Source organism: Melanerpes formicivorus, unplaced genomic scaffold (assembly GCF_026170545.1).
Source record: "Melanerpes formicivorus ecotype bairdi unplaced genomic scaffold, bMelFor1.0.p_v2 SCAF_120, whole genome shotgun sequence".
In the NCBI taxonomy this organism is placed as follows: Eukaryota; Metazoa; Chordata; class Aves; order Piciformes; family Picidae; genus Melanerpes; species Melanerpes formicivorus.
In genome coordinates this window covers 1,341,487-1,354,348 of record NW_027142472.1, presented here as the reverse complement: position 1 = coordinate 1,354,348, position 12,862 = coordinate 1,341,487, and the positions used below count along the sequence as shown (strand labels likewise).

At 40.6% G+C, this 12,862-nt stretch overlaps 1 long non-coding RNA gene across 1 annotated transcript; it reads right to left on the bottom strand.

The window, feature by feature from the left end:
- Positions 1-44: 44 nt before the first annotated feature.
- LOC137456279 (uncharacterized) lies at positions 45-3,103 on the bottom strand. The gene is made up of 3 exons (XR_010991009.1): positions 3,001-3,103; positions 1,473-1,639; positions 45-482 (listed from the first exon to the last, which is right to left on the bottom strand). It is a non-coding gene; the product is annotated as an uncharacterized lncRNA (long non-coding RNA).
- Between the last annotated feature and the right edge of the window lie 9,759 nt (positions 3,104-12,862).

Sequence of the window (12,862 nt, the reverse complement as noted above, 5' to 3'; positions counted from 1 at the left end):
GTACTTTAAGCACTTAAATAGTTTTAAGGGCTTTTTTCCCCCACTAGGCTACAACAGTTGTGGCTGTTCTAATGCTCCATCTGAAGTCTCTCTGACACTTACCTGATTACTTGTTTTCCTTCCCTTTCAGATTACCGGCTAATCAGTGAAGTGCTGTAAAGATACTTGTTTAAATCTAGCTCTCCTCCCTATGTCTTCTCTAATTTTATTAATGTCTAGCTAATTTGGACATTCAAATTTCCTACTGTTATTTCAGAGATGATAAGAAAGTGATTAAATCTGTCTCAGAACCCATATAAGTGGTAAAACCCATGATATCCTGTAATTTCCACCTAAGACAAACCACAGTGTCATCTTGTTTCCACCTGTGACCATCTTCTGCCTTCAGTTCCACATTTCTGATTTGAGACAGGACAGGGCCAACAAAACAGGTGATAGGTTTCATTGGTCAGCATCAGAGTAAGACATCCAGCATTTTCAACCTTGCAAAATGAGGAAGAGGGAGAAAAAGCAACAAGAAACAAATTTACTGAAGGCTATAAGGAGGCAAATGATGAACACAGCAAAATGAGACTGTGGATTGTTGAGATGATGGAGGGTCACTGCAACTCTCTCCTCACACCCTGGTGATCATCTGCTTCTGCTTGCATTAAAAAAAAAAAAAGGTATTAAGAAAAAAGAAAAAACAACCAAAAGCACATTAAAAGTAAAGAGTAGAAAAACCAATACATTACAAGTTTTATAGAACTTTGCAACCTTCCCCTTGACACAGTTTAAAAATCTGAAGGTGATCTCATTTACCCATCCTCAAATATAGGCATATAAAATGAATAATTACTATGAAGTCTGCGGACAGTCCTCTGAAGAGCAAAGCTTTAGCCTTGCATTCTGTGTTTTAATTTTTAGCATTTCTGTCAAAACAAAGCAGTTTGCTTTTTCATTCCATTTGTTTCTCTGCGATTGGAAAGATTTACATTTACCTTTCCCATGGTGAAGGTCACAAAATGATGGATTAAGCATTAAAAATAACCAGAAAGCATAGCTGAAAGACAGAAAAGCATACTCAAATAATGGATCTTTTTGTGATAATGTTTGAAGATGAATATTTTGTATTCATGATGAGTATTTCTTAAAAAGCAAGTTCAAAGTCACATCATTACACACAAAAGATAATAGTTAAAAGAAATTTGTGGTGCTTTGGTTAAAGCACAAGATATTTGTAATTCCAGGCAACATCAATTTTTGAATAGAAGTTTAATGTGCTTCTTAGTCTTAGTTTTGTATCTTATTAATGCAGGAGTTTTAAATTATAACAGACTTAGACAATGAATAATGGGGAGGGGGGAAACGACACTGGATACAAAGATACAGGCTAGTGCAAACCACCACATACCAGACTGCAGATGACACATGCAGGTGCCTTGGTGTAACACTTCTCTGGCCAAGCAGAGGTGCAGAAGTATATATCTCACCTTGTCCAGCTACAGGAGAAGCCCCACTGGTCTATCAAACAGCCCAATTCTGTTGTGCAACGCCACTTTTGGAACTGCTTCTAGAGGCAGAGAGCGCCACAAGAGCTTTGTTTCCACATTTCATTTCAAGTACTCATACCTCTCCCTTTGAATGTAGCAATGGTTATCTGAAATAAAATGTAAAAAATAAAGTATAGTCCAAGATATATATTTCATGGTATTTCCAAGTTAACTTGTAAACAAGGAACACTCAGGCTTTATTCTCATGATCATATTAGCTTGTGCAAGATCAGCTTATTCAATCAGTAAGATAGAAGAAACGAATCACATTTAGAGAGAAGGCAGCAGGAAAGCAGCTTACATTTTAGGTTGTTATTAAAAGGCTAGGAAGGATCTGATTTTTCAGAAGACTGGCAATCAGTACCTTCCTTAAAAGCATCAGCTTTTCAGTATTTGCATTTAGGCACATCTTTATGTAACTCAAATTTCAAATCTCACTTTCTTCCTCCTGTACACACTTGATTATAACTGCACTTTTCATGCTCTACTGGGTTGAATCAACTATTCCTTGTCATGTAAGCAAGGATGAGGGTGAAGGTAAGATGGTGTCTGGGACTTAAGCATGATGGGCTCACTAGAATGTCATGAGTATCTTCTTGTGCTGTCCAGAGCAGCAGCCCTTCAGAAAGCAGAGTCCAGAGTTGGGTTGTGCTCATCATCTGCTGCTGGAACAGTTATCACAGTCACCAGAGACCTGCCTCACTGAAACACTGTTGGAGAATGCAACCCAAAGCAGATCACAGGGAGGGGAGCAGGAAAGGGCAACATAGTAACAGGATGAAGAGTAATGGTTTTAACCTAAAGGAGGGTAGAAGATTCAGATTAAGGAAATTTGTTACAATGAGGGTGGTGAGGGCACAGGTTGCCCCAGAGAGGTGGCAGATACCCAGACCCTGGAAACATTCAAGGTTAGGTTGGACAGGGCTCTGAGACACCTTAACAGATCTAGTTAAGGATGTCCCTGCTTACTCAAATGCCCCATACAACCCAAACTATTCTATAATTCTATTTTCCACTGTTCCTAAAATATCTCAGAAATGGAGGTGTAGGGCAGCACAGAGAACAACAGGAGATGGATGCTGGTGTTGCAAGGCAGGAGATACAGCTCTGTGGATACAGTAAAGCAAATCAGAGGTGGTGGTGGCAAGGATGGCAGAGGAGACTGCTTACAGCTCCACGGATAGGGGTTGCAGGGCTTTTTCTTGGAGCCAGTTTCTTACAGCATGTTGGCTAATGTGTAGAGAAACATGACTGGGAATTCCCTTTCAGACAAATGCTGTTTGAAAGGATACTCAATTGTTGTCACTCCACCACAGATCTTTCATTGCATCACTACAGTGCCTCAACAAAATGAACCCCCATACCCCTGTAACTAACTATGCTTTCAGTGCTTCTTAAGAAAAAACCACACGTATGTATCACTTCAATAACAAATTCTCCCAATAAACAAATAATCCACAAAAAGTACCCTGGTTTCCTCTTCATTCTTCCAAGGGTTTGGTTCTTTCTTCCTGACTCTTGCACAGCTGGAGCCTGTTAAATTTAACAGCAGCACAGTGGCTTGCAGAGCCCTTAGACCTCCTCCTGCAATAAAATAACTCAGGGAAAAAAATAAATTAAAAAGACATAAAAGCAATTTGGTTCTGCATAATGAGATTATAATGTGGAGTGATGAAAAGATGAATAAACCCACTTATTTTCACTCCTCTGGAATTAGCCAAACATAGCTCATTCATAAATATTTGAAAGTAATGCGATCCATCCACTCCCTTCTACATAAAAAGCTTCACTTCACTTCCCTCTAGCACCTAATGCTTGAGAGCTCCAACACACCCTATGAATGCTTTTGTTCCTGCTATTTGAATTAAAATGGGGTGGTCAGCTTTTCAGCTCCTAGCAGGAGTAAACAAACGTTACATGGATTGGGCTGTCAAATACCCAAATTCAGCATTCAGCATTTAAGACTGAGTAAGGAGTCCCAAGAGGAGAGGGAGGTTGCTTTACCTAATGTTCAAATAATCTGTTTGTTGCTTTGCCTAATTACTTTTAAAATCTATTTCCAGCAACCTGCTAATAGTCAGAGCACTTTTTAAATGTGTTTTTCTAAGGAAAACCCTGGGCAAGGAAAATTTGGTAAACAATGGCTCTCCTCAGGAATTACTGTTGTTCTATAAATTCTTAAAACGTTACTCTGGTGGGATCCTGAGTTGGCAGGAGCTTTGAGGTAGAAAACTTTTGGAAGGAGACATGCCAAAAAGCTTCAAAATTCTGAAACTAGTTGTTTTTTTGAATTACAGAAAGAACTAAGAAACCAGATCAACACAGGCTGTTTAAATCAGAAACCTCTAAAGCTGACAGACAGGAGACACTACTTCCTGCTGGAGTCAGCAGGTTTACAGGCACAGGTCTAGTGGAAGGTGTCCCTGCCCATGGCAGGGGGCTGGAACTGGAACTTTAAAGTCTTTTCCAAACAAACCAATTCTGTGACTTCCAGTGTTTATTTATTATTTTCCCACCTGCATTTCACATGGACCTGGAATCTTAACTGCCATTTTTCAAGCTGCATTTTCATTCAAGCATCAGTAAAAAATCTGCAAATGCAATCCTGATGTATTCAGAAGAAAAATAAATTAACATTGAATCAGAATAATTGTGGTTAAAAAAAGATCATTAAGATCTTTGAGTCCAACCATTATCTAACTAACACCTCTAGTGCTGAACTATGTCCCTCAGCACCACATCTGTATGTTGAGTGTGGTTTCTGGATCCATGGCAGATTTTATAGGTTGTGGGAAAATCATCAGCAAAATAATGATTTTAAGTCTCTAATTTTCATTAGGGCTATGATTTTCCCATTGCTGGCACTTCAACTATTAAATCTGTCATTAGTATAATCATTTTGCTTTTGCATTATCTTCCACATGGCTGAACAAGATGCCCTTGCCATCTTTGTGGCCATTGTTTTTGATTTCATCAGCTAGGAAAAACATGGGTTTTCCCAGTCCTTTTTGGCTGAAAAGGAAAAATACTAGAACCTGTAACAATGGAAAATCAAAAGGAGAAAATGCTTAGAAGTGAAGTGAAAAATCAAAGAAAAAAATAGTACTTTCAGATGATGGGCAGCATTGCGCCCAGTCAGTAGTGGAGTCCCCCATGGATCAGTGCTGGGCCCCATCCTCTTTAACATCTTTATTGATGATCTGGATGAGGGCATTGAGTCTATCATCAGTAAATTTGCTGATGACACCAAGCTGGGGACAGGAGTTGATCTGCTGGAGGGTAGAGAGGCTTTGCAGAGGGACCTCGACAGGCTGGACAGATGGGCAGAGTCCAACGGCATGAGATTGAACACATCCAAGTGCCGGGTTCTGCACATTGGCCACAACAACCCCATGCAGTGCTACAGGCTGGGGTCAGAGTGGCTAGAGAGCAGCCAGGCAGAGAGGGACCTGGGGGTGCTGGTTGATGGTAGGATGAACATGAGCCTGCAGTGTGCCCAGGCAGCCAGGAGGGCCAATGGCATTCTGGCCTGCATTAAGAACAGTGTGGCCAGCAGGAGCAGGGAGGTCATTCTGCCCCTGTACACTGCACTGGTTAGGCCACACCTCGAGTACTGTGTCCAGTTCTGGGCCCCTCAGTTTAGGAAGGATGTTGACTTGCTGGAACGAGTCCAGAGAAGGGCAACGAAGTTAGTGAGGGGCTTGGAACACAAGCCCTATGAGGAGAGACTGAGGGAGCTGGGGCTGCTTAGCCTGGAGAGGAGGAGACTCAGGGGTGACCTTATTGCTCTCTACAACTACCTGAAGGGGGGTTGTAAACAGGCAGAGGTTGGTCTCTTCTCCCAGGCAGCCAGCACCAGAACAAGAGGACACAGTCTCAGGCTGCGCCAGGGGAAGTTCAGGCTGGAGGTCAGGAGGAAGTTTTACACAGAGAGAGTGATTGCCCGTTGGAATGGGCTGCCCGGGGAGGTGGTGGAGTCGCCGTCACTGGAGGTGTTCAGGAGGAGACTTGACAGGGTGCTTGGTTACATGGGTTAGTTGATTAGGTGGTGTTGGGTGATAGGTTGGACGTGATGATCTTGAAGGTCTCTTCCAACCTGGTCTATTCTATTCTATTCTATTCTATTCTATTCTATTCTATTCTATTAAAAAGAGAAACACAAACAGCATCTTAAATAGCAAGAGAGGAACATTTTCAGAAGTTAACATCCCTAATTCTCTCCTTCCAGCATTTGTCATTAATGCACTATTCCTTCTAATTTCACTATCCAACAAAGCAGGAGCCCTATGGTCTGGGGAAGAAAAAAAAGGAAAAAAAGGCAATTTTGAAGGAAAATACCACAAAATCCTCCATGCTCAGTAAATTGTAAAAAAAGCAAAAAAAAATTACTAATAATGATGCAAGTTAGTGACAGAATCTCTGGTATTCATCACTACTTCTCCAGCTGATTGAACAACTCATTGATTGGGCCTTCCTGCTGCATGTTGCTTAATTTACAATCCTGAAAGCTAATCCATTCTTGTGGTTAGTTCAAAGCTGAAATCTCTTATCCCTCTGGATAGTGTATAGAGAAGTTCTACTTGGATCTTTTAAGATCTTCCTGAACAATTTTCAGGTTGTCAGCTGTTCAACTTTGTGGGAAATCATACTGGATCTAAAGATATAGGAATCACTAAAGATTTCTAGATGTTCAAGGCAGTCTCTAATAGCCTAATTCACAATATAAAATCCAGTCTGTAAAACTGTAGTTAGAACTATGAAATTGAAGGAACATGAAAAAAACCATTATCACATTTCAGGGTGAACTTTGTACAGAATCACAGAATTTCAGGGGCTGGAAGGGACCTCGAAAGATCATCCAGTCCATCCCCCCCTGCCAGAGCAGGATCCCCTACAGCAGATCACACAGAAAGGCATCCAGGTGAGTTTTGAATATCTCCAGAGAGGGAGACTCCACAAACTCTCTGGGCAGCCTGTTTCAGTGCTGTCACCCTCACAGTGAAAGGTTTTTTTTCTCATATTTGCAGCCCATTCCAATGGGCAATCACCCTCTCTGTGTAAAACTTCCTCCTGACCTCCAGCATGCACCTCCCCTGGCGCAGCCTGAGACTGTGTCCTCTTGTTCTGGTGCTGGCTGCCTGGGAGAAGAGATCAACCTCTGCCTGTCTACAACCCCCCTTCAGGTAGTTGTAGAGAGCAAGAAGGTCACCCCTGAGTCTCCTCTTCTCCAGGCTAAGCAGCCCCAGTTCCCTCAGCCCCTCCTCATAGGGCTTGTGTTCCAAGCCTCTCACTAACTTTGTTGCCCTTCTCTGGACACGCTCCAGCAAGTCAACATCCTTCCTAAACTGAGGGGCCCAGAACTGGACACAGTACTCAAGGTGTGGCTTAACCAGTGCGGTGTACAGGGCCAGAATGACCTCCCTGCTCCTGCTGGAGTAGCCATCGCTGGAGGTGTTCAGGAGGAGACTTGACAGGGTGCTTGGTTGCATGGTTTAGTTGGTTGGGTGGTGTTGGATGATAGGTTGGACGCGATGATCTTGAAGGTCTCTTCCAACCTGGTCTGGTCTGGTCTGGTCTGGTCTATTCTATTCTATTCTATTCTACCTGAAACTTCCTATGCCTCAACTTCCACCATTGCCCTTGTGCTGTCATTGGGCACCACCGAGAACAGCCTGGCTCCATCCTTTCGGAGGTACGACAGGGTTATTGCTTGGACTTGATGATTCCAAGGGTCTTTTCCAACCTGAATGCTTCTGTGATTTCTATGGCCCAAAAAACTGACCTGCCCTTGTTGAAAGTAATACCAAAGACTGGTATTTAAATAAAGGGGGGAAAAAAAAGAAAAATCTTCACTTTCAAACCCGGTTGCTAAGTGACAAAGATGTACTAGTATCTTGGCTCATTTATAAAAGAGAAAGGTGAAGCACTCTCAGAAAGAAAAGAAGATGAATGCCTAATTGGCACCAAACATCTGATTACCATATTAAGAGAAGATCAAACACATTTTTGTGGCTTACCTTAAGGAGGAGACGATAAATGTCTGCTGTATCTGGCTACAGAATTTAGCCCATCTGTTAGACCGAAGAATTTCCTTCCGATAGCAAGTTGAGCCAGGAAGCAAGCTGCAGGTTGCATACTTTGATTACTACAGTATTTACTATCTGAAAGATGAGAATAAGGAGTAGAATTAATTCACTTTTCATTAAGTCAGAGCTTAGTACATAAATTTTGTGTATGAGAGCTGATAGGGTATTTTTACTTACAAATACTATATAGTGCAAGCAGTGGCCCTTTTAACTTAGAAGCTCCTGAAGAATTCAAGTGGAGCTGCTGTTGTGGAGCTAGGTCATAGGAACACTGATAGATAGAGACTGCTAAACAAGCCTGAATTCTCCACGGTTATTGGTGCCCTGCCTGGGCTCCCAGCTTTACCACAGAAGGAAGCAGAGTGGTCTCCCTCAGTAAGGATATTTTTTTGCACGTGAACTCATGAAACCAAAGCCCAATCCTTCAGCTTTTGAGATATATGCAAAATGTACAAATTTCAGGCTTTTGAAGATTTTCCTATGTGGCCCTGAGTGCTGTCCATTCTGACTTCTAAACTATAGTGATCAAAGCTGACATACTTCAGAAATGTGGCAAATTACTGTGACCCACTCAAGATCCATTTCAATCACCCCAGAAGAAGGATGGACAGATACTCTGGTACAGCAAATCATCAGCTTGTGTAAAGGCAGACCTAGGTGGACAAACCACAGTTTAAGATTCATCCCAAACATGTAATGGACACTTAAAACATAAGGAAAACACAATAAATAACAAGAGTTTTACATACATTATAAGTAAATATGCTGATATAAGGCTTCAGGAAAAGTGAATTTCTGTCAGTGAAACACCAGCATATTTTGCATATAGTAATTAAAACAAAATGGGCAAGAAGTAGAGTCAGCATTTTCATTCTAGGAACACTTTAGATTTGAGAAGTTCTGCAAACTTGCTTCTTCCTTCCTCTGTTGCTAACTCTCTTTTTAATAGTCTACTGATGCATATTAGAATTTAATTATACCAATTAGTACTGCCACATCAGACATATGATGTAGCTTCAATTAGGAGGTACCTAATGGATATTAGTACAATTTAGCTTTGTAATTAAAGTTTAAGTGCAGTGCCAATTCAACATTATGATCACAAAACATTAAGACAATATCAATGGCAGAGAAATTGAATATTTTTAAATTACCCAATAAATTAATCTTTAAAAATGTATATATATATATATATATATATATATGAAATATATATATGAAATATATATATATATATGAAATGAGTCTTGAGCTCTCCTCATTTCATTCAAAAGATGCTGCTGCAATCTCCTTTGGCAAAGCCATTTTTAACAGTTAAAATATTTTTTGTTAAATCATGGGGCTATTACAATTAAGTCATATCCATTGTAAGACACTCTGTCAAGCTCCACTTTTATTAAGAGGCTTTCTAGGGGACATTTGCAACTTCTGTCACCTCCTTCTTAGGAACCAGGTATACCTGGTAGAGCTCTGTTTTGGCAGTGACAGGAAAGAGGTCAAACTCTCCTATTTCTCCATCTTCTTCCCATCAAAACTTCACAAAACCCACCACTTTTGTGATGAAGGACTAGTGTGATTTTTCTTCTCTAGGCCCCATCAAGAGCAGGGACAGCAAAAGACCAGTTTTGGAGAACTACCATCCCATGACTTCTACTGACATAAACATATTGAGCTGTAAAAAACCTACTGTTTGATTGGTTTTGCTTATCATAGTATCAGTCAGGGTTGGAAGGGACCACAAGGATCATCTAGTTCCAAACCCCCTGCCATGGGCAGGGACACCCCACACTAGATCAGCCTGGACAGAGCCTCATCGAGCCTGGGCTTAAACACCTCCAGGGACAGGGCCTCAACCACCTCCCTGGACAACCCATTCCAGGGCTTCACCCCTCTCATGGTGAAGAACTTCCTCCTCACGTCCAGCCTGAATCTCTCCAGCTTCATTCCATTCCCCTTAGTCCTATCACTACTTGATATCCTCATAACCAAGGAATGACTTCATTTGAGTTTTAGTGATTCCTGATCACGCTTCTCTTGAGTCATTACAGTGCATGATGTTAGTTGGTGTGAAGCACAAACACACTGACCACTCTAGAATAACATTTTGCCAAGAGCAAGATGCTAATTCAGAGATGATGTGACAAATGCATTTAGAGAAGCCATAAATGTTACAGCAGTAATTAAAAAACCACAAACACTAAAAAGATTAATTATGTCTCATTACTGTGTTTGCTTGGTCTTGTCTTAAAAGCTAAAATCAAGTGAAAAACTGCAAAGGATCTGCTACACGGTCACTCTACAACAACAAATGTGGCCACAGGTGATACTGGACTGGGATTGATGGTTCTGTGCTCTCAGCTTCCACTATCACCAGAGGATGACAGAAAACAGCAAGAGAAGAGAAGGTACCACAGTAGGTAGAAACAAAACTTGAAAATGTGTCATACTGAATGTGACATTCAGAGGGGCTGAGTTTAGACTACTTGATAGGGTGATGCTTTGTCTCTCAGTCACCCATATGAGAGCCTGTGTTAGGAAGAGCTGCAGAGCTGCAGCTCTTCTTTAGCCCACATGCTCACATGCTTTTCCTGTATGCAAAAATAAGAAAAGGGCATCGTGTCACCAGCTCTCTGTATGATACAGAGCTGAGATTTGCTGGGTGTTGGGAAAGGTACCACCACACTGTATATAGCTATAGCTAAACAGGAGTCTGTCTGTGATGCATCTCATTTAATCTAGAGAGCATATGAGGAATATTTTAAGTTTCATCTTTCTACCTGACAGGCTGACCTCTTTCATGCACTCTCCTTATCCCTATCAATCATAAATCATGTTTGGGAGAAAACTGCAATCATAAAGTTTGTAAAAAGACCCTCCTGCAGTATGAGATGCAGTATGGAAAAGTACACAACCTGCATTCCCATCAGAATGGAGCAGAACAGCGAGGTTGATGTGCTACAAAACCCTTCCAGCAAAAGCATGGAACTGCAAGTTTTATAATGGCAAACCACTCTTGTGCTTCCCAGAGAAGATGTGCTTCCTAATTATGATATAATTTAAGTTTTCTTGACTTAGATCTTGCATGATAAGCATATTAAATTGCCATGATGGGCTACAATTTATCATGATCATTAAAAATGAGATATTCAAACTGTGGCTGGTCATTAATCATGGTCAGTGGTATAACAAATAAATGGAGTGTAGTGCACCTTGGGATTCTATGAAAAATAATTAATTTGAATTGCCAGAAAATAGAACAGATGAATACTTATATATAAAAGCAAAACATGAACAGATAAACACCATAAACTCTATCAGATACAATTTTGAAACATTTTCATTGCTGTCAGTGTTCCCTTGCCTCTGCCGAGAACATTTGCAGATACATTATTAAAATCTCTCCCAATAGAAGAATACCAACTAAGAGAGACAGCATTTTGCATGTAGGCATTTTTCACTTGAATTTATTGTGCAAGTTTTACTGATAGCTTACTTCCTCTTCTGTAAAGTTGGGAAAAAAAGTATGTGGAGTGTTCTGCAGTCTAATTATTATCACAGACTTTGATTAGAATACTTCAAAATCTTCTGCTGAAAGATGGAGATAGGTTGGGCATGAAAACTCTCAGCTTTGAGGCTGGCAGAATAGCTAAATGTGGATGTTACAACTTCCTTAGCATTTAGCTACACTATAAAATGTGTGAAAATAGTTCCCATATCACTGGGGAAAACCAGTGCATTGAGAATACTGGGAAGGTTCTTGAAATATTCCCAACCTTCTCTGCCTCAAATAATTAGGTGAGGAAAAGAATTCATATATCTAAAGACTCACCTGAGGAAAATGGTGATGGAGACTGGATTTAGTCCATCTTGGCTAAAAAGCCTAATCTTATAAATGAGACCAAACCCTAGCAAAAACACCATTACATCTTCCAAGGCATCCAGGTTGTGCCTGCAATAAAAAAGCAAATCCACTGCTGTGAATGGCTAAAACAGTCAGTCCATAGGCTGAGGCAAATATCCCAAGGATCCCCACAATTTCTGGGTGCATTAAACAGATGTTATTCCACAGAGACCTGGAGGGCATCCAAGGTCTGACTGACAACTTATTGATTATTGAATTGGGCTGACTGTCACAGGAAGAACCTTACAGGATGCAGTATTTGGTTTAAAATCTTATCTGGTGGTTTGTCTGCTTGTTGAAAAGCTCAGTATATTAGGAAGCAGAGGCTGATACAAGAGTTCTCATTTCTCACTGAAAAGGAGAAAAGTAGCTAAGTGTTCTAAAGCTCAGGTCATTATTGTCCCATGTTCAGCAAACCATGCTCCCATTTTAAACCTTGTATGAATCACTGCTGCCTTTTACCCATATTTTTAAAGCTAGCGATGTCTTTGCACAAGTCCAAATCACAATTACTGCAAATACATAGCTCTCATTTGTCTACAACACAGAGCCACAGCATACCAAGACTCAACTTTTCATGAACGATCATTTTGACATAGGCAAAAACTAGCAGGCTGCAGAAACTTCAACTATATGCAGAGTTCTCCACTGTGCCAGTTTAAAACAAAACATTCTCAAAACCATGAAAACTGCTTACCCTTTGAAATCTAGAATTGTCTTTCAGTTACTGAAACTTCGTCCAGAAGGCAACATCAAATGGTGACAGCTATTGTTTTGGCCCAACAAAGCCTACTGTGTTTTTGATCAAGGTTTCTAGTATATTTGTTGATACACCGAGGTTCTCACTGCTAACTGTCAGTAAGCATAGTTGGTACTATAAAAATATGGGGTATTTGGGGAACTTAGAAAACAAACAAGCAAAAACCAAAACCAACCAAACAACCCCCAGCAAAGCAAAACACCCAAACAAACAAACAAGAAAACCAAAACATTTTTGTGAATGATTATGGACTGTGCTCTTTTGACCATCTGAAGTGAATGCAGCTATTCTAGGAAGTTGAAGGCTTGGTTTAAAAAGAAGAACTTAATGCTTAGAAGTACGTGTTCATACAAAGGGAATCTGTGCCATTGTCTGACCCTTTAAGAATAGAAATTGCTCCAGCCTTCTGTTCAGGAGACATAGGACTGAAGTGTATTTCTGTAGCTATTATAGAAGCACAAATAAAAGGCTGTTTTCTAAATGGTGATGAGTTGCCTTTTTAAAGCACATGAAGACATTTGGGTTTTTGACTCATGCCCAATGCAAAACGATTTCAGACAGAAGCAAACAGGAGTGAGTGTCA